General features: G+C 48.0%; 1 protein-coding gene across 1 annotated transcript in view; it reads right to left on the bottom strand.

The window, feature by feature from the left end:
* The window catches only part of NACC2 (NACC family member 2), a 51878-nt gene extending 30956 nt beyond the window's left edge, over nucleotides 1-20922 (bottom strand). Inside the window, exon 1 of the mRNA XM_088177730.1 lies at nucleotides 20810-20922. The gene's annotated coding sequence lies outside the window, so the exon portion shown is untranslated. The remainder of the gene's footprint in view (nucleotides 1-20809) is intronic.
* Nucleotides 20923-25075: the final 4153 nt, after the last annotated feature.

The following is a 25075-nucleotide window of genomic DNA, read 5'->3' on the forward strand; positions in this document are numbered from 1 at the left end:
AGCCTGGAGCTGTGCTGGCACGTGGCTCTGGGAATTCTGGCCCACACAGAGGTTTTATCCAAGGCACAGGAGTGGCTGAGGGATGGCCACCCTTCCCTGGAGCATCCCAAGGTTCCCCAGGTCCCTCCCAGCCCCACCAGCTCATCACAATTTCGCTTTTTGATGCAGTGAAAGTCTTTTCATGGTGTTACCCTTAGAAGCAGCAACACCTGATTTGCATTTCCCTGGCCCATTTTACTGCATCCCTGCCTTCAGATGGAAACTCCTCCCCGTGCTCCCAGCTCAGAGCAGCTCCCAGTTCCACCAGTGCTGCAGGGACCAGTCCCACGAGCTGAGGCAGCAGTGGGCACCAGTCCTGTGCCATCCCTGCAAAACCAAGGCCAGGTTGGACAGAGCTTGGTGCAACCTGGACCAGTGGAAGATGTCCCTGCCCATGGCAGGGGATGGAATGGGATGAGCTTTAAGGTCCCTTCCAATAAAAATCATTCTGGAATTCTATAAAACCCCAACATCCACTCGGTCCCAAGCCTCAGCCACTTGCTCAGACCTGGAGACCACAAGGTCCTCCAGCTTTTTGCACTAAACCAACCCGTGATTTTTTACCTCTATATTTCCATTTATTTGTGTATTTTTTGCAGATCTGTCTGGCCAGTTAAACCAGAACCATGGCGATTGCGAAATCCAGGAAATTTGCTGCAACACTCTTGTAACTCTTGCAAGGCAATTAGCCAAAACCTCACACAAATAAGCTTTTTTGCCACACCGTTCTAACCACCAAGCATTAACCCATTTTCTTAGGAAACAACATCTGCTGAAACAACTTCCTAATCCAGCAGCAGGCATGGAAAAAACCCACTGCAGCATCTCTAGTGTATGGTAAAGAGAATTAACAGGCAGATTTGTCTTGCTCAGAGGGTACTGACTCTCACAGACCTTCTCCCTGCAATATTTATTCCCTGGGGCAGGAAAAGTGTGAAGGTCAAAGGTTTTCCTGCATCAATTCCATGTTTTAAAGACTGAGATGATGGTGGAGCAGCCTGGGGGATTTGGAGCAGGATTTGCATCCCTCAACCTGATTGCTGTGGGCTCTGAAATCCTTGGAGCTATAGGAGCTGTAAGGATAAATTAAAGCACAGCAGGATGGCACAGGTGTCATCTGTAAGAATAAACAAACTACAGGGCAAGAAAGTAAGTTTCCATTTCCTACCCTAGCCTTTACACAGCTTTTTTTTCCCCTCAGAAAATGGGAATACAGAGCCAAAATTAAGCTTCATGATTTGCCCTAGGAAAGACAGAGACCACACTGCATCCTTCTCCTTACTCCAGATTAAAAGAGCAGCTACACTCCTGTGCCATTTGTTAGAACTCATTTCCTCCCTCACTCTCTGCCCCTCCTTTCTCTACCATCCTGAAAAAAAAAAAAAAAACCAATAAAATAAAATAAAAAGCTTCCTTTTGGGAACACAGTGCTAATAATAATGCTCCCATCTGTTGATAAGTCCGAGGACCTGCACAGGGAGCAAGGAGGCTGGAAAGCTGAAAGGGAGTCAAGTGTTTGCATGGTTTTACTGAGAAATGAAATCCAGCTTTAAACACAGTAAATCGGAGACTATTCTGAATCACCTCTTGAATTTTTTAATGCTACTCCTGGGAGCACTGAAGGTAAATATGTTAATTTGACTTCAATCATGGTGCAGGGAAAAAAAAAAAAAAAAGCAGCACACTGTATTAGTTTAGGGTACCAAGTCTTAAAACTATTCATGCATTTCTGCATATTTTATACTCAGCAAATAAAGTTCCAAGGTTCTATAAGGAGGCTGCAAAATTATTCTGAGTAAGCAATAATGAGCTGTGCATTATATAAGGCTGATACTAATGGTAATCTATTATTAAAATTTCAGAGTTATAGCAGCTCCATAAAAGTCCGAGAGCAGGTTTTCCTCCCAGGGAAGGGAGAGCAGGGAAGGTTGGCCAGCCAGGTTTTAGGGGACACAAACTGCACCCCAAGTCCTTGGGATAAGGTGTCCCATGTCTTATTAACTCTGGCACAGGTAGCACTGCACAGGCACCACCCCCAGTCACAGCAGGTTCATATTCCCAGCGTGTTTCATTCTGCACCTGAGTGTAACAGATCTCCCAAAATGCATTAAAAAATTATCAGGGTCTCAGGTTTGTACACCTCAGCCATCCCCAGAGCCAGCCTGACCCTTGGCTCCTGCTGTGATGCCTCACCTGGGCTGCACAGAGGGCAGGGATGTGCCCAGTGACACCCAGTGAGTTTTTCCTACCTGTCCCCTCCTGCCACATCACCTCCAGGGCCTCCAAAGGGCACCAGGACATGCAGGGTGGGTACCTGGACTCCAGTGCACAAAGGGACAGGGCAAACCCAGCACCCTGGCCCAGTGGAAGATTCCCTGCCCTTGGAACAGGGTTGGGGCTTTAAAGTCTCTTCCAAACCAAACCATTCCATGGTTTTACAATGCTCAGCAAGTTCAAGCCAAGCTTTGCTTGGTGCTGTTTGAGCTGGGTTTGTTCTGCCCCTCTCCCAGCCCCATTCCTGCCTGGAGATGATTCTTTCCTTTCCTGCTGCTTCAGGATCCATCCCAGAGAGCACTGTGGAATTTAAGGACAAATCATCATCTCCTGGAACAGCACCTCTCTGCACTGCTGTGAGAGAAACAAACAGCAAAAAACCCAGAGTTTGGCTCATTTTCCTCCTTCCTACATCTTTTGGTGAGAATCAAAGCAGTCTCTGGAGGCTGTAAATGTGGATCTGGAGAACTCACCCAGAAATAGGCACATCAGGAAGGCAACAGGACATATCCATGTTTAATCTGTACACCTCCATCTCACAGGGCCCATGGATCCTGAGCACACTTGGGAACGTGGTGGTCTCACCTCATCACCTGCCCCTCAGAGGAAAATCCTCCCTTGGTTTTGCATGAAATGCAAAATTACATTTTCCCTGCGTTTCAGAGCGTGTTGCAGTGCACAGCCAAGCTCCTTTTTCCCAAATGAAATTCTGCAGCAAGTGCAGATCCCGAAGGCAACGTTCTGCCCAAACCAGAGGATAATGAAGCATAATAATTCCAGGAGAAACAAACTTAGGCTGAGAGCTTTTTACACTGAGAAAGATCTTAAACAGAGATGAGCTCTTTGCTCTCTCCACGCTGAAAAAGGCACTGGGAAGGTGTGATAGGTTGACTATTAAACCAAGACAGAAGGAAACCAAAACACAGCAGGTCAGATTTGCTGGGTGTTTATGGCACCCACCTGCTCTGTGCCCATTCCCTGCTGGATTCCCTACCTGTGCTGAAGGAGTTAACAGCTCCTCTGGGATGTAACAGGAGCTGCACTTAGTCACCCAGGCATGTCCGGATGGGAGCTGCCTATGAATGAAGTTGCCTTGGAGATGCAGCCAAAACCAATGACCAGATATTAACTTTTCACCACGGGCTGCCAAGGCAGGCAGAACATGTGAAACCAGCAGGACACAGCTCCCAGCCAAGCTGGAATATCCGGATGAAACGCCAGGGACCCCTGATTCCCCCCAGAGGAGGAAAACTTTGTGTCTTTGCTCACGGAAAACAGGAGAAATTTCCCCTTGTAAAGCCAAGCAGGCCAAGGGCTGGCAGTAAAACTCAGCTCTGGGAGCTTCTGGAATGGGCAATTAATGTCCATAAGCAAGATGATGCCTTCCCTTGGTTTAATTTGAAAGTTGATATTAAAGATAGCAGCTCATTGCTATTAAAGATACCAAGCTCCTTAATTCTTTCTGGAATCAGCTTCATAAGCAGAAAAAGCAGCACGGGCACCTTACCCAATGCAGCTGAAATGAGACATCACGAAACAAAACCATTAAGGAGGAGTTCAGAGGCTGGGCTGGTGCAGGATCACACATCTGCCTTAGCCAGCACTTCCTCTCCACTTCCAAGGGCAGGTTTGGGTGAGCAGCAAGGAGAGGCTGCCCCAGCCATGTGCTGCCTCCCAGGGCAGTCACACAGGAGGAAACTCAGCTCCAAGCAGAGCTTTCTCAATCTCGGCTCAGAGCTTCCTCCTGTGCCTCTCTGAAGATGCTCAGCCACTTCCCAAGGGGACTGTGCCAGGAGGACAGTGGGTGACCCAAAAAGTGGCACAGGGTAGGAGGAAGAACATCCATTAAAGCCCGTGGGTGAAACCTGCTCCACCTGCACCTCTCCTCCCTCCAACCTCACTGACCCAAGAACAAAAAAAACAGCTTTCAACCACGACAAGGCTTGCTCTACATGAGATAAATCACAGCAGCACACCCCACTGCCACTGGGGAACACACAACACCAATGGACACACCACAACCTCTGATTTCCATCCCAAAATCCAACCTCTGCAGGGGATGTGTGCTGGACATGAATCCCAGCCCCAGCAGCAGCCAGCACTGATGGATGGGTGGTGAAGCCACACTTGGGGCTGTGGGGCCATCACAGATCCAGGAACACCAGGGACATCTTCCCATCAGAACAAACACTTCCTTCCCATCCACACGCCAGCCCCTTGATATTTTTTTTTCCCCTGAAGGAAAAACAGAAGATGCTTTCCATAAGCAGACGATTTCAGCAGCTAATTTTACCATCACTTATGGTCGACTTTATGACTAAGATTTCATGCTGACTATATTAATCCTGTCAAATTTCAGAGCGAGAGAGAAATGATACTGTATATTTTATGGCTGCAATAACTTCTAAGCCATTAGACATGCATGCTGACATGAAAGTAATCAAATTGATTTTTTCCTATTACAATGAAGAACTTTGTATGAGCAAATAGTCTTTCTGGCACAGGAATGAAGCACCAAGAAGCCTGTGCTCACTCAGGAAATTAGGAAATTGCCACGAGCCATCGTTCAGAAATTTGAGTTTTCTGCTTACTCACATTTTATTGTCACCAAAGCTGAAAGGGACACGTTAGTCACCCAAACGATCGACAAAAGCCAACGCCAGGGATAATCAGAGGGGTTTGAAGCCCTGTTAAATACTGCAGAAGCTGCAGTTAATTGTTTTCCCAGCATTAAAGGCTCCCCTGTGCCTTTTTTAACCTCACCAGACACGTTTTTTTCCCCTCACAGCTCACTGGCCACTCCTCCAGGTGTTGGGTGGGCAATGCAGAATGGATCAGAGCAAGTTGCTCAGAGGGATTTTGGTAAATCCTCGAGACCTGGAAGTGTTAATGGATATCCCACAGTCAAAGAGAAAGCCCGTGGGCCAGAAGGTCAGCTGAAATGATTTTAAAATGCAAATAAGTCTTGAATTCTAAATTCCAATTGCTTAGTGTTTTGTTGAGGGTTTCAACACCAACTCATCTCTACACCTCGACTCTGCCTACCTAAAATTCCAATTAAAAACCCTTTAACCCAACCTGTGTGTCAAGTTCTAGAGAAAGTCGGCTCAAACCAGACCCAGGGTGGGCACACAAGTGGCAGGGCAGAGGTGCCAGCCCGGGGTGTCCTGTGTGGCCAAGGGCACAGCTGGGCAGGGCAGGGGCTCTGCAAGCCAAGCCTTGCAGGGATGGGCCAACAGGGCACACCTGCCAGCTGAAAAATCCCTGTGAAAACCTGTTTTCTTCCCCTGCTGCGTGAGAACACGTTGGGTGTGAGAGGACAAGATCAGAGAGGCTCAACATCTCCAAAGACTCAGCAACCAGAAGCAATTAAGTGCAGATAACACAAATAATGCAAGAGACTCACCTGACACCCCGGGGCAAAGCCACGGCTCCTCTACAGCCAATAAAGTGCAAGATTTCCTTTTAGTTTTCTGTGTTTCTGTGGAATATTGGTATCAATCAATAAATAATGTCAGATCTTTCACATCAAGCCACCTGCACGAAATAAACTGGCACAGGGACGTGCTAGAGCTGTCTGAAGGCTCAAAGAGATAGGAGTTGTAAATATACATATATTTATATACATATATGTATGTGTCTTGGGTTAGCAAAATAATTACAGTTTTAACATGCATTTAGTTGCAAATTAAAATGCTTTGATGGCTTTCTATCAATAACATTTTTTTTTGTTACGTTTAGAAATACAAAACCATAAAACCACAACTACATGGATGGCCTCATCCAAGACTTGCAAAACACCAACTTTAGTGAATTCCAATTTCAGTGAATTCCTTTGTCCTTCCACACTAGATATTTGTAAAATCATCAGAGCTGCTGTGGGCAGAGAACCTTCCACTAGATCAGGTTGCTCCACCCAAGGTGGCCCTAAAGAAAAAAAGTTGGGTATTTTGTTGTTGTTTTGGGGTTTTTTTAAAAGTTGTGCACAAGCAAAGCTCTCCCAACAAAACCCAAGCCAAAGCTCATCCCAGCACACTGAGCCCCATGGCCCAGCACCAACCTCTGCTGCCCCTGAGATTCAGAAAGATCCCAAATTCCAAGGCAAGCCTGGTCCCATCCTGACTTGGGACGTGGTGCCCAGAGAAGGACGAGCAGGAAACAGCAAATCCTTTCAACCAAACCCCAACAAGATCATCCTTCAAAGTTATTCCCCAAACCCAGAGCCTTGCAAAGGTAGGAGAAGCCTCCCAGGAGAGGCAGTGAACAATATCCATGAGTTTCTCATGACCTTACAGAGATTGCCATGACAACACTGCTTCGATCCTCCAAACATGGATATATTCATTTACACTGGTGTGATTGAGAATAATTAGAGTGAGATTCCCTGAGCCAGGGAGTCACAGCCGTGCACGGCTCTGGCAGCAGAGCCCAAGTTTCAAGGGAAGCAGCCTCAAATTTAAATGTAAAAAAGAAAACCGACAACACTCTTCGGAGCCTCGTGACCTAATTCATTATAAAGAATGTCAGTTAGCAAACCTTTTAAATAAAACATTAAGCTAGAGGTAATTTGAAGCCTTGTGGATTTTGTTTTACTCAATTATTTTCTAATGCTTCAACTTCAAGAATAAATATGCAGGAATCAAAAAAAAAAAAAAAAAAAGAAAAGGAATACTAAGGGTTTCATTTAATTCTTTTTTCAAAAGAAATGAAGACATTCACACTAAACCAAAATACCCTCAACCAAGCTGGATTTTTAATTAAAACTTTTATGTCCTACAAGATTCTTCAAGGTTAGAATATCTGCTCCCACATCGTGAGGCAGCACCATGCCTTTACAAGGGCGAGCACATCATCCACGTTAGAACAACCTGTGCTATGCTTTGCTATAACTTATTTCCAGGACATCCACTCACAAATTAAACCAGGCTGGAATGCTATTTCTTCCCTGCCCCCTAATTTCCATAAGCATTTGCAATTTTCCCTCTGTTGGGAAGAGTTTCTCTGCAGCAGGCAGAGGCAGGGGATGATCACGTTGGTCTCTGCTTTGGTTTTTATTAATGCCTGGTGGTAAGAGCACGGCTGGAGTGGGGCAGTGGGGATGTAAAAACTGCAGCAGAGGGTAAAATTCACAGCCTAAAATGAGGTCAATTGGGAAAAGGTGGAAAATAAAGGGAATCACAGAATCTTGGAGTCGTTTGGGTTGGAAAGGAGCTTAAAGCCCAGAAAAGGGGGAAAATAAAGGGAATCACAGAATCTTGGAGTAGTTTGGGTAGGAAGGGAGCTTAAAGCCCATCCAGTCCCCACAGGCAGGGACACCTTCCACTGTCCCAGGTTTCTCCAAGCCCTGTCCAACCTGGCCTGGAACATTTCCATGGATGGGGCAGCCACAGCTTCTCTGGAAGGAGCTCAATGAACACTGGACATGCTCTTCTAAGAAATACAACAAAACAAAAAAAAAAATACCAGGACAAAGAGGCATCCTTTGAAGAAAAAAAAGTTTAGGGCTAAATATTTGATTTGATTTTGGCAGCATCACCCTTTTCCAGAGGCTACCAGAAAGAGATTTGCAGGAATTTGCTTAACACCACTCTGCTACAAGTCCACTGCTACAAAACATCCCGGAAACAAAGAAACCCCGAAGATAAAAAGATTCCTTTCCACCACACTGTTTGGAATAAAACACCTCCCTACTTTGAACCAGCTTTCCTTGCAACGTTTGAAAAATAAAAAGTCAGCCTTTCCCTGTAATTCACCCCAGCACGGATCCATCCCCAGGAGATGCCAGGGAAGCAGAGCACACTCATGTAACCCCCTCACTGCTCTGATTTTCAGGTCACAACCACACCCCTGGGGCCACTTTCGGGGTGCTGGAAGTTCTCTGTGTCACGGAAATAAAGGATTTGGTGTTGGTGGAAGGTGTGAAGGGTGGAACTCACACACCAGCCCCAGGGCTCCCCAGCCCTGCTCGAATCCAGGGCTACTTTTCAAGGCACAAAACTCCAGATAAATCCATTTCTCTGCAGCAGGGAATAAACAAGGATTAGTATTCACCCGTTCATAACAGGGAAACCCTGCAGCTAAAGGTGGAGTCAGGCAGTGCCAGAACATCCAGCCTAAGTTGCTTGACGAATGCTAACTATGACTTCCAGCTTATTTATCTAATTTGGGTTGATTTTTAAATATTGAGTTATCTAACCAGACACAAAAAGAGAGCCTGAAAATTTCCCATGTTAGTGAAAACTCTCCCTGCTGCTGTAATTCAATCTGCATGTCTGAATATTACTGACTTTTCTCAATCACATTTGTATTGAGAAATGCCTAAAAAAATTCAGGACCTCGTTTTCTCAAAATGATATTAAGTGCCTGGAAAACGGGGTTCTACAGCAAATGAGCCTCTCCAAAGCTGACTGTGATGCACAGCTTGCAAGTATTTTAGTCATTTACAATATTTATCAGGCTCTATTTTTGCCAATCAATCCATAAGAAGAGCAGAGCAGCCAATACCTATAAAACAATCAGCTCGATTTCAGCACGGGCTGGTTTCTGTGAGAGAGAACTGACAGAACCAGTTTGTAACACACACACACACAAAAAAAAAATCCATGCAGGAGGGATGAAGGCAGTGGCAAAATCCTCAATGGCTTCAGCCAGGCCAGGATTACCTCCAGGAACGTGCTGATGCTTGGAGAAATGCAAGGAAGATGCCAAGGCTGGAGAAAAAGGAGATCAGGGAAGATCTTATTGCTCTGCACAGCTACCTGACAGGAGGGAGCAGCCAGGGTGGGTCAGGAAACAGGGACAGGATAAAAAGAAACAGCCTCGAGCTCTGCCAGGGCTGGACATCAGCAGGAACTGGACATCAGCAGGAATTAGATATCAGCAGGAATTTTTACATTTACAGCACTGAAGGGGCTGCCCAGGGAGTGCCCATCCCTGGAGGTGTCCAAGGAAGGCTTGGATGTGGCACTCAGAGCTCTGGGCTGGGCACAAGGTGGGGATGGGTCACAGTGATCCCATCCCAGAGGGATTTTTCCCAAACTCAGAGATGCTGTGAAGGCTGCACGGGGCAGGACCACCCATCCCACCCACCAGTGCCTGGGTTCCCTCCTGCACCCCTGCACTGCCCCCATTCAGGGTGGTCTCACTGGTCCCAGTGATCCAGGGGTTGAAACTGGTGATACTGGACCCCCTGGGGAGTGTGTCCCTGTGAAATCTATCTCAATCCTGCTCCTTGGAACTGCTGCTCGTGCTGAGGGTGACGCTGAGCATCCCCACCCCATGGAATTCGAGGCACCACCACGTAATTTCAGAGAATATCAGAGCCTGTAATCACCACCAGGATGGATTTGAAACAACAATCAAAGCACAAAAAACCCTCCCTGACCATCCCTGAACCCACAAGGTTCAACACACTGCCCCCAACCCCAGCCCTGGTTTTAAAATTCAGCCTTTATCAGCTTGAGTTGAGCAAATCCAGTCAAAAGGCAGAAACGGATTGTGCTAGTAAGCAGAAAAACTGTTACATCTTCTGAATGTAATTTTGCCAAAAGCCTCTGCACAATTTTTTTTGTCACGCTTTGCATTATGAAGGAAATTTCTTTTTAGAAGAACAGGAGAATGATTTGCATAATATTCTTTGCAAGTTAATATCAGCCTCTGATAATGATCTCTGCATAATGCAAAAACGTTTGAGAAGACTGTTACAACACTAAGTAATCATATTTTAAATTATGTTTCCCTTTATAGAAAGGTGTTGCAAAAACACACAGACATGAAATCTGTCTGTTGAAGTCCCAAGAACCACCTGACCATCTTCCCACTATTCTACTGTTACAGATTGCAACACTGCCTTTCAAAATCTTACAAAACAAATTACTCTGCAACAGTCTGGCTTCACAGAAGGCAGAGCTTTTTCCTGTGCTGCTGCTCCAGCACATTACATTTCACAAGAGCCTCTGATGTACTGCAGGGGTTAAGCAAGGGCTCAGAAATGAAGCTGTAACACAAGCAGACGTGGGGATTGAGGTGGATTCTCCCATCTCACACTGCCACCAGGCAGAGGTGGCAGCACCAAGGCCATGCCCTGCCTGCCACCAGGTGCTGGGGACACTGCTTTAGCTGATTGCTAATGACACTGATTTAAGGTGATTCCTGCTTTTTTTTTTTTTAGGGTGGCTCCACCTGGCTCACAGATGGAGCACTGGGAATTCACACTGTGACCCCACTGGGTCAAGTGTCCCTTCCAGCAGCCAGGGATCTTCCAAAATCTCTGCGAGGGACGAGGTGCTGGATGCAGCCACGAGATCTCCACTCATGCTGTCACTCATGGCTAATTAGGTCAGGAACTAAACGTAAAAATCAAAACATAAAAGCAGAGGTCCAGGAGGAAACCATTTGTACAACTCTGCCGGGCAGCATCCTATTAGATGTGGGCGATTTCCCTCAGCCCATCTCCAAAGGGGGATGTGGGTGGGAAGCTAATGCACTTGGATATTAAATACTTAATATGTCACTAAGACTTACCAGCCACAGCCAAGTGGTTTAAACCTGAGCTAACCTTCCCTGAACTCCACGGAACAGAGGGAGGAGCTCTCGCACGAGGAGACGGAATCGGGAGCGGGACGAGGAGCAAAGAAAGAAACTTTGGGAACAACCACACAAATGATGCGACTCAGATTTGGGGTGAGGCACGGAGCAGGATCCTAAGGGCTGTGCCAACACCACAGTGTGTCCCAGAGAGCCACTGTCCCCAGCCTCTGGCCACGGCAGCCTCAGGAGCACAGTGGGCAGCACGATCAGCACAGCCAGTGCCACCCACGCCTGTGACACACACAACAGGGCATCATTCAGCCTGCAGGGTGGGTGGTTCTTGTCCCACCTACAAAATGAAGACTAAAATTCAAATACCAGCCAAGGCCAGGAGAAAAGAGCCTCTGGGATGTCAGTCTGAGCTCGCTGAGGCAGCTCAACCACTGCCCTGGGTGTGAAACCATCCCAGACTCATGAGATCATTCCTCCCCTCAACAACTTTTGGTAACTTGGAGAGTTTGTCCAACTACATCCGGTGATGGGCAGAAAAATCCTTCACCCCATCCCATCTCCCCTTTTCATACCTTTAGAAACAAGCTCCAAGCAGCTCCTTGCTACACCTCATCCCAGGCTTCCTCAAATTGGGTTTGCAAGCATTGGGAAGTCGGGTTTTTCTTCAAAATCCGCCAGCAAATCTCTCCCTTTTTCCCCCCAAACTGACATATCCATCCATACCGGTGGGTGGTACCACCAGACACAATTCCTAAGCTCCCAATCCACTTCCTGTCACCTGGACGCCAGGAGGAAAAACTTCTCCCAGCTCCCAGCAAACACGGCAGCCGGCGGCACGTGTGCCGGGGCGGGCACCCAGGGCGTGCCTGAACCAAATATTTCCATTGCTAATGCTGCACCTTGGGTCTCCTACAACATTCCTGAGGCACACAGGACAGGTCAGGAGCAGGCTGCAGGGTGGGGAGTGGACACCAAAGCACCCAAACAGCACAAAATCCCCGAGGCACAGCCAGGGGAGGCTGCAGGAGTGTAGCTCTGGTGGGGCTGGCACCTGCTGCCATGACTTGTGATGCTCCATAAATACATTGCAATTGAACTGCACCTATCAAGGAATCTGGGGAGAAATTCCAGATGGGAGGAGTGAAAAAGAACCAAGAAATCATGACTGTCACTTTATAGAACCTTACAGAAGAGCACTGAAAGCCACTGGAATATTTTGCTTAAAATCGCTTGCAACCCTTTGCACTGTGGACATCACCAATCTGCCACTGGAGTTCTCCGTGTTTTGATAATAGTCGAGCAAAAAAATTAAGCTCATTGCTCTGCCAAGCTGTGCTGGGGTGACAGCCTGGACCAGACACACACAGGCTGCAGGTTTTCTTGGTTTCTCCACCCCTTCCAAGTTGTGCTGCCCTCCTGTCCCCCTGCAAAGAGTTAAGTCCTCCCTCCTGCATCATTCCTCCTGCCAAATGCAGATTAGTCAGCAACTACTGCAGGATACACCTCTCCTAAGGCACTCACAAACAAAGCAACAGCCAATTTGGGATCTTAAAGGGAAAGTAAATGAGGAAACTTCCTAAACTTGATTGCAAAAATATTCATGAAGGTACCCTGGAAGGGAACCTCCAGCTGCTCTGCTGAGGCTCCCCCTGGCTCCCATGGAATGCAGAGGTGTGATGGACACTAAACCAGCGCTACAAGCTGGAATTAGAATCCACCAGTGGATCTGAAAAACACCCAAAAACCAAACCCCCACTGTGGTGCCACAGTCCCAGCCCTCACTGCCTGACCCCAGAGCAAACCTTGGGATGGAGGCTCCCACTGCCAAACCAGAGCACTGCAAGTACCCCGGGCTCAATCTACATTTTCACAGTTGCACAAAGAAACCAAACACCCAGCAGTCATCTGAAAGGCCAGTTGAAAATGAGCTGAAATGAAATTCCCACGGGTTTTATTGGACTACTGAGATATTGATTCTGGTGTGCTTCTCTCTCAGCCTGCAGCACAGAAATTCACCCTGCTAGAAATTCACCCACTTGTGTGCTGGGCCAGAAAATTCACTGGGAATGTTCAGGGTTGTTTTTCCTTGCTCCTTCTTCCTGAGCCTAGAACTTTCCCTTCCCCTAAGGACATTTAACTGGAGTGGCACAAATGCTGCTGGTTTCACCCAAAGGCACAAGGTGTGCCAGAACACACCCCCAGTTCATCTGACCAGCTGAGCTGGGACAAGGATGGGTCACACTGTGGCAGAGCCTCCCCCATTCCTGCCATTTTTGACCATTTTGGATCCCCATCCCCAATTCTCTCAGATTATAAATTCACGCCGTGCCTCGACACAAAACAACACCACTATAAATTATCATTTTTTTTTTTTTTTAACCCACATAAAAAGGGAGTAAAACAATTAAACCCCAGGCTCTGCAGAGTGTGCAGAGGCACTCCAGAGCTCCAAGGAAGCACTTGCAGGGCCCGGGCTGTCCCTGTGATGCAGTGCCAGCAGCACGCTCTGTGCTTCACGGCTCACTTCCCACAGCATGAACCCAGCCCCAGGAAACTGCCAGCGTGTTCTCCCGAGCCCTGCAGATGTTTCAGCTCCACTGGGCTCCCTGGCCAGCCCAACACCACCCATCCCTCCTCTCCTGCCTGCCTTGAGCAGGGAGAGCAGAGTGGCTGGGAGGTGGCAGCTCTGCGGCTTTCCATGGATCTGTTCAGCTTTTTGCTTTGGAAAAAAAATAAAAAAAAAAAAAAAAAAATTCATACTTGCAGCATAAACACAAGCTGGGCTGGTAGTCCACTCCTCCCTCAGCGGGATGTGCTCATCACTTGATTTCCAGCTCAGCCAGTCCTGAGGTGCATCACTGCCTGGACAGCAGCACACCCAAAAATCCCAAACCCGTCCCCATGCTGGCAAGGACAGTGCTCTTCCCTAAACTGATCCTTCCCAATTGATCCAACATCCCACAGGAGGTGTGAAATTCTTGGGCAGCACAGGCAAAGCTCTGGAGAAGGTGTCCAGGAGGGTGTAAGGCTCGGACTGGGCAGCACAGAGTGTTGTGGGTGGGCTGGAGTGGCTGAGCACAGCCCATGGCCCTGATGCAGCCATGGCACAGATCCTGGGAGCTGGGGGTGAGTCAAGAAGTCCTGATGTTGGATTCACTACACAGCCTGGGAATTAGTCAATCCTCCTGTCTCGCCTGGGGAGGGGGGCTGGTCCCAATTCAAATATTGTGTAAGCTGAAAAAGAGCCTCTTAAAAAAAAAAAAAAAAACAAAAAAACAAACCCAAACAGATAAAACACAGAAATACTATTTTGGAGGAACTGGGGAAAGCTGAAGCAATAATGACAAACGATTCCTTGCTGCTCTCCCATTCCCTTCTTCCCAGAGCCTTAAAAAGGCTTCTCACCATCCTGCTCTGGCCCTGCTCACGTTACACTGGGATCAACCAAAGCTGAGCCTGGTGCTCATGTCCTGCCCAAGGTCACAGGGACAGCCTGAGCCCAGGAGGAGCCTGGCCTGGAGCTTCCCAGGGCTCTGCCCCAACCTCTGACCCCAGCATTCCCAAATTCCCAGGCATGACCTGGGGAGGGGGGACACACACGGGGAGTGATGGAGCAACAGAGCTGGGTTTTGTTGGCTTCATTTCCATGGACACCAGGCAGAAAGCGAAGACAACCATCCCAACTTCCCTTTTTTTTCCAAGGCTTTTCTCTCTCCCTCCTTATTCTTCCCCCCAGTTCTTAAAATCCAATTATAGCACGACTCTCTCAGCAGGGGTCAGTGTGGAATAAGAATCGCCCGAGTTAATGGACATGAGACCAAGAAAGATTAATGCCTAAATGGTTTCAAAAGTTGTATGATGCCGATTTCATTAACATTTTAATTGTAATGTATCTTTTTAATCTTCTTTCACACTAATGGTTTTTATATGCTTCAAAAAAAAGAAAAAAAAAATGCTGACAACAAAAATATCAACATACCAAAATTAACAGACGGAACTGAGTGCTGTAATGGGAACTGAATGAAATGCAGAAAACCATGTTAATGATGCATTAAGAGTAGAAACTGTGCTCAGACAAGAGTCAAAAATTCAGCCCTACACTTGCATGCCCCAGCTTTCCCCAGGTGTTCAGCACGACCCCACGTTGTGTCTTTCAGGGGGGATGTGCTGAAGCAACAAGCCCAGCAGCTTTACCAAATGCAGAGATTTATCCAAAAAAAAAAAAAAAAAAAAAAAAAAAAAGCTGCCGGCACAATTAATCTAATTTAACCAGGGTGACAGAGAGGAGCAGCAAGTTTAGAAAATGTGAAATGGCACTACTGTGGTTGTCACCACTCCCTGGGCTCAGGTACCTCAAGCACAGCAGAACTCCCAGACAGGAAAGATGCTGTTGCAACCGCCGTGCAAAATTTTATTTTACTTAATTAGAAGACAATTAAACCTAAGCAATAACGTTTCATTAAGCATGGGCATGTATTGATGATGTTAGCACGGATAAACGGAGGCACAGAAGGAGCAGATAATTGGGGAGCAGACAGATGAAGCCTTAAACAACTTTGGTTTGTAGAAATGAGTGAGAGATATGGTTCTGCCACCTGCCCTCAGGCCAAGTTGCAGCTGCAAGGGTGATGCAAAAACCACAAAGTTTTCCTTCCCAGTCCATCAGAACTTCTTAGAAGGGAGAAGATCCAGTCAGAGGGGTTCAAAGCCTCTTTATGCCCATCAGGAAATCATAATCCCTCAGTGTGCCATGAGGATGTCATTCCAGCCACAACAGAACAATCAAAATTCACATTTATCCTGCTCAGGTTTAGTCCTTTAAGGTTGCTGCAGCTGCTGCAGAGGGAGATTTCCAGTGAAGGAGAGAGGTTAGTCCTGCTTGTGGGAATTTCATCCCACAGGATCTCAGCCATGGAGGGGTCTGTATTCCCACAGGGCAGCCAGGCTCATGCACTCCACTGGAAATCTCCCAGCAAGCCCCATCTGCCTCTTCCCTTGGAAATCAAATCCTTTTATCTATCCTTAAATATATAAATCCTCACTCCCCATCTCCTTTGAGTACCTGGCCATTGCCTTCTGCACGGCATACAACAAAACACCAAGCCTTTATTTATGTCTCATGCTAAACCTCTGTGGAGCACAACCCCATAAAGCTCAGGGGAGCCAAAACATCATCACCTTTGCCCTGCCACCACTGCCCAGGCATCCCCCACGGCCTCCCTTGCAAGGATTGATGTTCTCTCCTGCTTCCCTAATGCTTCACATAATCCGAGAGTAAATGTTTGTCCTATGACAGGGAGAACTGGCATGTAAAACATGTCCCCCCACACAAAATGTATAGATATATAGATATATATATATATCCCAGGCTGCCATATGCTTCCTAGTGGATAGCACTGCAGGAGCACAGTCAGTGCTGGCACCCACACCCAGGACCCTTCTCCACCTCAACCCCAGCCCCCCTGAACTCCCAGCTCCTTGCACAGGCTGTGCTGCTAAAATCCAGCCCCCAGGGGAAGAACAACACCTGGCTGCTCTCCCCCCACCCCAGAGCAGCCCTGATCGAGATGCTGCAGGGCGGCGGGGGGGGGGGAAAAAAAAAAAAAAAAAAAAAAAAAAGGAATTTTCTCCCGCTGTTTTAACGAATGATGAATAGATCCCGCTCACGGCTTTATGGCCATGGGGATGACACCGGCGAGGTGAAGTGTTTAATCTCGTCCCAGTGACTATATATGGTCACTGTGATGGAGCCACCCTCCCTCTGCTCACGCTCTGCTGCCCTTGGCTCCTGGCACTGGGCTCCGCAGCAAACTGGCAGAGCCCGGGCACGGCGCCGGCGCGCCACAAGTCAGCAGACTGCCCACGTTCCTCTGCTCTCTCTCTACCCCTTTCCCAATTTTTTTTTTTTTTTTTTCTGGCTTGTAAAACATCTTTTATCAGTTAAAAACCAGAGAGAATGAGCAAATACTCAAGTTAAAAAAAAAAACACAAAAAAACATTTTAAGAGTGCTTTATGGAGAATTGTTGCACGAGGGGAAGAAAAAAAAACAACAACCTGTCAAGTTACTTAAGCTTAAATGTACATTTCGTAATCACTTAGATTTTTTTTTTTCCATAAAACTTCTATCTTTTGGTGAAAAGTGTATCCATTTATTCAGCCCACACAGTTAGTGCAGGGTAGTTTGTGGCTGTGATCCCTGCCCCCCCACATCCACCCACCTAGGGGAAAAAAAATGCACTGAAATATTTGTCTTCATAGGAAACGCAACAGCAAAAAATGTACTTGACACGCAAAATTCTGTGAAAAGTCTGACGTGAGGACCTCTGAAAAGCCTGAGGCCAAACTGTGCCGGCTGTGAGCAGCCCTGGGAACACACACAGCACAAAACCTGTGCCAAGGGCTATTTATCTTCATTTTATCCCATTGAGCCAGCAGCTTTCAGGGGGTCTTGGTCACCGTAGCAAAGAACTGCTCCCATCACCACTGTCCCGACAGCATCCCCCATCCCTCCTGTCCAGCCCAGCCTGGATCCTTCAGCTGAACCTCCCAGCAGGGAGAAGGAGGAAGCTCCACACGCTTGCTTCCATCCTCTGTCCCAGCAGTCTGATTTTTATTACCTCCGTCCCCATTTAGGAGTAACCACATGACAAACCCGAGCGCAATCCTGCCCGGGGAGCTCGCCTGGGATTGCCTCTCCCCTCCCCAGGAACACGGCATTTTAGCAAGTTTTCCCTTCGCAGCAGAATTTGTGGCTACAAAGAATGTAAGATTTAATTATTTTATTTTTTTTCAGATTCCTGTTCTGCCTCCAAACATTTGCTTAAAAACAAGTTGAACTTAAAAAAAAACCCTAAAAACCCCAACAAAAAATAAACCGCTAATGAATCACAGTTCCTAGCAAATGAGCAATTGCAGTTGACACAATGAATTATGCCTGAAGCAAGCTGGGAAACATATTTTGCAAATGATCTCATCCACAGGCAAACCTGGCATGACACTTGATTTGCTAAAAAAGACACAAAGCCTGTCAAAATTCCTGTCACTCCGCAAATAAAGTCAGGTAGAGAAAACCAACAGCCTCACCCTCTTTTAAGCACGCTTCACCTATTTCTCAATTGCTCTACAGGCTTGATTTAATAAAATAAAAAAACCCCACACGCCCTCCTGTTAGGTGTGCCCATCCCAGGGGGTGCTGAGGGCTGTGGATCCGCTGCCACTTCCCTGGATGAGGAATAAATGGGATGGGAAGCTGCTCTTTGGATGCCAAACACAGGCTCAGCTCGATTTGAAGCCTAATTGCAGCAAGATATGATGCTCTCTCTGGCCATTAGGTATGGCAGGGAACTCACAATTCCCTTTAATTTCCTCCAGCTGAATGCCTGGGGTTTATTTCTTTCATTACATTCAAGTAAACTCACAGACAGGTTAGAAAAGAGAAGGGAAAAAGCCACTCAAGTGCAGCTCCCCTGCTCCTCAGCATCCCTGGAGCTGTCTCGGAGCAGTTCCCTTCAGCCCAGCACATCCCACCCTATTTCTCCACCTGAAAAGCTGTTGGCTCAGAAAACCTGGAAAAATTCAAAGCCATGGCTGAGTCCTCCTTCTAACCCCATTTTGTCAGGCTCGAGTATTTTTAAACACCGAGGAAAGCAGGAGCAGAGTCCCAGCACTCTCTCCCAGGTTGTTCCATGATGTTTGTCCCCAATCCACGTCACCCCAGTGCTGCCGTGCCAGCTCTGCTCCCATCCCTGCCGATCCCACAGCCCAGCACGAGCCCTCCAGGAGGCCAGGCAGGGACCAGGGGCTGTGCAACAAGACAGCCTGAAATAAATATTTCCATTCCAAGGTGAGCTCTGGGATGTGTCCCCAGCTGGGAAAGCACAGTCTGGAGGTTTCTCCCAAGCCAGCCCAGGGTGGATCAGGCTCTGGCAGGAGCTCTGTTGGTGTTTCTTCCCTGGCCAGCAATGCTGCAAAGTGGCCTGGCTCCTCCTGACACCTCCAACCGGGATCTGAGCCAAAGCCCAGTCCACAGGGACTCACCTGGATGCTCCAGCCAGGCTCAAGTTCAAGGAGAAGGGATTTTTCTTTCCTGAACTCACAAGCAGTGAGGATGCTCCGTGTCCCCCCGAGCGTGGGGACGCTGCCCTGTCACCAGCACCAGCCGAGAGGAGCCAAAATCTGCCTCCAATTCCAGCAGGCTCCCTCAGGAAAGCACAGTCATGGCTGGGGGGAGCTAAAAGGCTTTTATATTGCCAGAGGGCTCCAAAAATATCACTTTCAAAGTGATCCAGCATCAGCACACGCATCTTGGCTAATGGCATCCATCTCTCAGAACAAAGGGGGGCTCCGGGAAAAGCTTGGGGAGCCCCGGACAACGTTTTGGGAACACTGCCCTGCAGAGCCACAGCCCAACCAGCACACAAAACACATCTCTGGCCCCAGTGGGACCCCCTGCTCCTGCCCTGATGCCTGGCTTGACCCCGCTCTCTGTAATTCCAGCCGCCTCGGGAGGGTTTTTTTTTGACAAATGTTAAGTTTCAGAAATCCATCCCCACCCTCCAGTGTCCCAATACGACAGCTTTTACCCAGTGAAGCCTTAATTAAAAGGCCTCTGCAGGAGGAGAAACCCCAAAACACAGCAGTTACAGCCACAGAAGGACATTTACTCTCAGGAGGGAGAGGATAGGGCCCCTAATTTTTTTTCTACTTGCCACTTACTTCAAACCCAAGCATTACCACCTCCATCGTCCTCACCTTGGGGTCACAGCCTTACTGTCCTCAACTGGGCAAACCACAGCAAGTCAGCTCATAAGGAACAGCTTAGCTTTGCTCTTTTTAGTCAAAAGCTTTCCGAATTTCAGAGCAAGCTGTGAATCTGGCAGTGAAATTTTGGGATGAAGCGTGCTGGGATGCTGCACTTGGACCCTACTGGCAGTGTCCCCACGGAGCAGCAGCAGCAGCAGAATCATCCCGGTTTGTTTACCGATCCCAGCTTCTCCTGCTGTTTAATATTTCAGCTGGAGAAGGTGAGCCGGCACGCCAGCCCCTCAATTACGCAGGGCGAGAGGCAAACACTTGGCAGGCAGCGAGCACATCAAGCTGCCCACAAGCCTCGCAAATGCCTCCGGAAAGGAAGAGGGGGGGGGGGGGGAGAGAAGAGGAAAAAAAAAAAAAAAAAAAAAGAATATTCAAATTAATGAGCCGGCGGGTAATGGAGACTTGGCTGGAAGTGATCCTGCACTTCGCCGGCGGAGCAGCACGCGATGTACCGCTGGCGTTGGATCTTCCTAGGGCAGGGAAGATGTTTGGAGAAGTCCTTGAGTGCTGTAACTACAGCAGGGCTGCGGCGGGCAGGGGAGCGCTCCCCCAGCCCAGCCCAACTCCTTATCCCGAATTTCTGCACCGCTGGAGCCCCCCGCGACAGAGGGGACCCCGCTGGGATGGGGACACGCCACGCCACGGCTCGCAGGTCCATCCCCAAACCCCAATTTTCAGTGTTCTGCCGGGTTTTGGATTCCGATCTCTCCCTTTCCGCAGCGTTTCCCTCCCCTGGGAGCGAAAACTCCGATCCTGCGCCTGCGTTTATCCCTTAAGCGCGACCCGCAGCCCCCGAGGGGGGTTCGCACTCAGCCCCAGTCCCCCACCGTGCCGCAGGACCCGCGGCAACTCCCCGAACCCCCCGAACCCCCCCGGGGCGGGCACAGCCCCGCTCTGTCCCCCCTTCCCTTCCCGTCCCGCACACCCCGACATCTCCGGGACCCCCGGGCTGAGAGTGAAGGGCGCGATGTGCGCGTCCCCCCATCCCATCCCAGCCCAGCCCGGCCCGGCCCGGCCCAGCTCAGCCCGGCCCGGCTCGGCCCGGCCCGGGGGCGATGCGGGCTCGGCGCTGCCCCGGGCGCTGCCAGGCCCGGGTTCGGGGCCGGGTTGGGGGTTGTGGGTGGCGGGGGCTGCGCTCACCTGCGGGGCGCCGGCCCCCTTGGCTGCCCTGGGCCTGGCGCGGCGGGGCCGGGCGGCGGCAGGAAGTGATTCCAGCCGCTCCTCACATGGACTTTCCCTGACCTCGCCCAGCAGCGCCGGCAGCCGCCGCACAGACCGGCCCGGCGGGACCGGCACCGGCAGCGGCTCCGCGCCAGGGCCGCCCGCGGGGCGGGGGCGGGCACGGGGGGCGGCCCCGGCCCGGGGGGAACCGCGGGAGGAGCCGGGGGCGGGACCGGCCCCGCACGGCCCGAACCCCCCCCGGGCCCGCTCCAACAGCCCCGGGCCGCGGGAGGGGCGGGCACGGCCCGGAGCGGGGCGGGACCCGCGGGGCTCGGGCGGCTGCCTTCGGCTCCCAAAGTGTTCTGCGAATTTTATTTTATTTTATTTTATTTTATTTTATTTTATTTTATTTTATTTTATTTTATTTTATTTTATTTTAATTATTTATATTATTTTATTTTATTTTATCCTATTTTATTCTATTTTATTTTACTTTATTTTTCTGTATCCCATTTTATTTTACTTTATTTTATTTTATCATATTTCGTCCTATTTCATCTTATTTCATCCTATTTTATTTTTGTTTATTTTTTTATTTAATTTTATTTCATTTTCTTTTATTCCATTTCATCTTATTTTTATTTTATTTTATTTTTATTTTATTTTATTTTATTTCATTTAATCTTATTTTTCTTATTTTTTATTCTTTACTTTTAAAATAATATTTATTTCATTCTATTTCTTATTTTATTTTATTTTAATTTTTTAACATTCTATTTTATTCTATTCCATTCTATTTATTCTATATTTTATTTTATTCTATTTTATTCTAATTTTTTTAATTAGGTTTAGTTTTATTTTACTTTCGTCTATTATATTTTTATTTTAGACTACCCTATTTTTATTTCAGTCTACCTTATTTTTATTTCATTATCGCTTAATATTTCATCTCATTTTATTATTTTATTTCATTCCTTTTTTGCTGTTTGTATTTCCAATTTCCTTTTGCTCTTTCAATTTTTTAACTCCATTTATTTTGCCTGTTAATGTTTCATTTTATTTTTTCATTTAATTTCATTATTTCATTTTCATTTATTTTTTTTAACCTGATAATTCACTTATCCCCCAGCTCCAGGGCTGCCCCCTTCCATTCCCTTCTGGAGAGAAATCTTTTAAAGCATCTCAAAAAGCAGAGTAACCTGAGGTGGGACTGCTCCAGCCTTGTGGGCACATTTCCGTTCCAAATTTCATCCTGTAGCCTAAAAAAATTAAAAATCCTCCTTTTCCTTTGTTGCCTCCCTAAGCCCAAAATATTAAAATCAGCAAATTTGCATGATGAAAGTGTGCAGCGTTGGCCCTACGTCTGCTAAAGGAATTTCAAAGGAGTCACAAAAAAGCTCTTTAAAGCAGGAGCCTCTTGCTGTCTGCTTTGCATGCGAGATTATGTCAGAACTTCTGTGAATCTGGAAGTTTCTTTCCTCTCACACTCACGAACGTTCATCATTTCGAGGCTGCCTTAAAATCTGCAGCAAAATATCCCCATATTTTAAAAATCAACATTGAATGCCTAGAACTGCTCAAGGCTGAGGAATTTCATTAGCACTTGACACTTTAAAAAACAGTGTCAGGTCAGGACAAACACATTTGCTTTTCTGCTCAAGATAAATTCGTGGTTTTTGGTTGTTGGTTTTTTTTTTTTTGGTTTTTTGTTTTTTTAGAAATGATGCATGAGAAATCTGTCCCCGAGCCGCATTCTGAGGCAGAGCAGCCGTTCAGCCCTTCCAGTGTGACAATCCCAGCTCCCCTTCCTTGGTTTTTTATTGAAGCATCTCAGCACCCTGGAGAAGTGATGGGAAAAGGGGGAATGGCTTCCAGAGGAGAGAGGGCAGGGCTAGAAGGGATTTTGGGAAGAAATCCTTCCCTGGGAGGGTGGGGATCCAGAGAAGCTGTGGCTGCCCCATCCCTGGAAATGTCCCCAGGATGGGGCTTGGAGCCACCTGGGATAGGGGAAAAAAATGAGAAATGTCCCCTGCAAAAACTCCCCTGGCACAGGAGATGCCCCAAGCCACCTCCTTGGGACAAACACCCCTGTGGGGTGACCAGCCCTGTCCCCCTGTCCCTCCCTGAGCACAGAGCCCACATCAGAGCATCCCTGTGTCACAGAGGATGTGGGGACACTGCTCAGGGACCCCGTCTTGTCCCCAAGGGCTTTCACTGAGTGGCTCCAGGCTCATTTGGGATTTGGGGTTTGGGATTTGAGGTTTGGAAACCCCTCCAGGTCTCCTCTCTGAGGGTCTCAAAAAATCCAGGGAGCTGCAGAGCTGGAAAAATTCCTCCAACAGGAGAGAAAATCCGAGCTCTGTGACTCGCCCAGGGCCTCGCCAGCTTTGAGAGACAGCAGAGCCTGGTAATGCTCCGGTCCAGGAGCATCCTCCCTCCCTCCCTCCCTCCCTTCAGCCTTGGACATTTTAAAAATGTTCTGTGATGGAGAAAGAAACATTTCTTAAGTACCATTTGATGTCTCAGAATGGCTCCAGGGCTAGAGAAAACATGCTTATTTACTACTCTGCTGATTTTAATGCGAAAGATTGGTTCAGTGAGTAGAGGAAACAAACCAGGCAACATTTTCCATAATGTCTGCAAAGTGTTCTTGGGCTGCGGAAATATTTTCTTTCTTTCTCTCTCTCTCCTGCCTGCGTTTTTTTTTTCAATCTAGCATTTCAAATTGAAGAATGGCTTGAGGGCTGAAGAAATCACTTGATAAAATACCCAACATTTACATTCTTGCAGGAGAAAAGCTAACTTTTTTTTTTTTTTTTTTTCCATCTGAACAGTGGTTTAGTGAAGCAGAAGAAACAATCCTGCAGTATCCCCACGTCCCTTTAACCCTTTCTGGCTGCAGCTCCTCAGCTGAACTTTTGCTGTTCGCTACAAAGCTTTAGGGATTTTGTTCCTTCTCCAAATCCTGGGCTCTGAGGCCACTGAAGGTGGCTAAAAAACACTTTGCAGCTCGATTTCCAGGTGTATTTCTGGATATCTGGGTGAGGGAGCCAGCCTGGCTGAGGACCAGCCCATGGCAAAGCATCAATCACTGCACCAATCTCTGATTTATTTTGTGCAGGGATGTGACTTTCCAGCAAACTTGGTAATGAGCAAAACCTTCAAGGTGTTTCTAATCTTCCTGGCCCCAGAGATGCTGCTGTGGGATTGCCCCTGGACATGGCTGGGATTAATCTTTGTGGTGATGGGGATCACCCTGAATCATCAAGGCAGCTCTGGGCTGGGAGGGATGCTGGAAGACGTGCAAAAAATTCAGGAGTCTGCTGGGAAACTCCTTATCCTGCAGCAATCCTTTGCAAAGCACATCAATTGTCGTGTTAGGAAGAACTTTTGTAGTTTGCTTTGCAGGTAGAGTAAATTTTAGCTCCCGATATTTGTGCTGGGCTGTGAACTACAAGGCCTTGTTGTAGGTGGAGAAAAATCTCCAGAAACTTTCCCTTTGATGGCCCATTTAGCCACCACTGCAGCACAATTGATATTCTTGGAGGGGAGGAGAGGACACAGCAGCTCTGCTACAGCCGAGCAAAGTTCATTGGGATTAGCATAACACCGTGAATGGTGGCAAATAACAAAACAAAACGGATCAGAACCCCTCGTTTATGTGTTTTATTTATTTCTGCCAGAGGGATCTGCCTTTTCCTCTCCCGTTCACAGCACCAGAGTGAACTTTGCCAGGTGATGAGTTCTGCTTGTTGTGCTCCCTCCTGCAGGAATAGTGACAATTTTTAAAACAAAATGACAACACTGTGAGTGAGAGGAGAGCCAGGTCCGTGAGGGATTTGTGGCAAGCAGCAGGGCAGAGGTTCTGGCCATGGAGAGCAGTGACTCTCCAGGTACAGCCCTCTTGGCCACAAATCTCAGACTGGGGCTGAAGGCAGCTCTTACACTGCCCTTCCTCCTGGAAAATGGAGATGAAGAGGTTTGGTGACAATGTGAGGCCATCCTGGGACTTCTCCATCTGCTGTCCCTGCCTCTCCTGTTGTGGTGTCTCCATCTCCCTCCCTGCTCCAGGATTTCTCTCTGCTCCCACCAGGGAGCCTGGCTGGCGTGGATGTCACTGGGAAAGCTCTAACCCTGCTGCTGTAAATCTCTCCTGGGTCACAGGGGGTCTCATTCCAGCCCAGCAATGTTTTCATGTCAGCCCCCAGAGCTCCCCTGGGGCTCAGAATTGGCATTTTGATGGCA

Source organism: Sturnus vulgaris, chromosome 22 (assembly GCF_052056855.1).
Source record: "Sturnus vulgaris isolate bStuVul1 chromosome 22, bStuVul1.hap1, whole genome shotgun sequence".
Taxonomy (NCBI): domain Eukaryota; kingdom Metazoa; phylum Chordata; class Aves; order Passeriformes; family Sturnidae; genus Sturnus; species Sturnus vulgaris.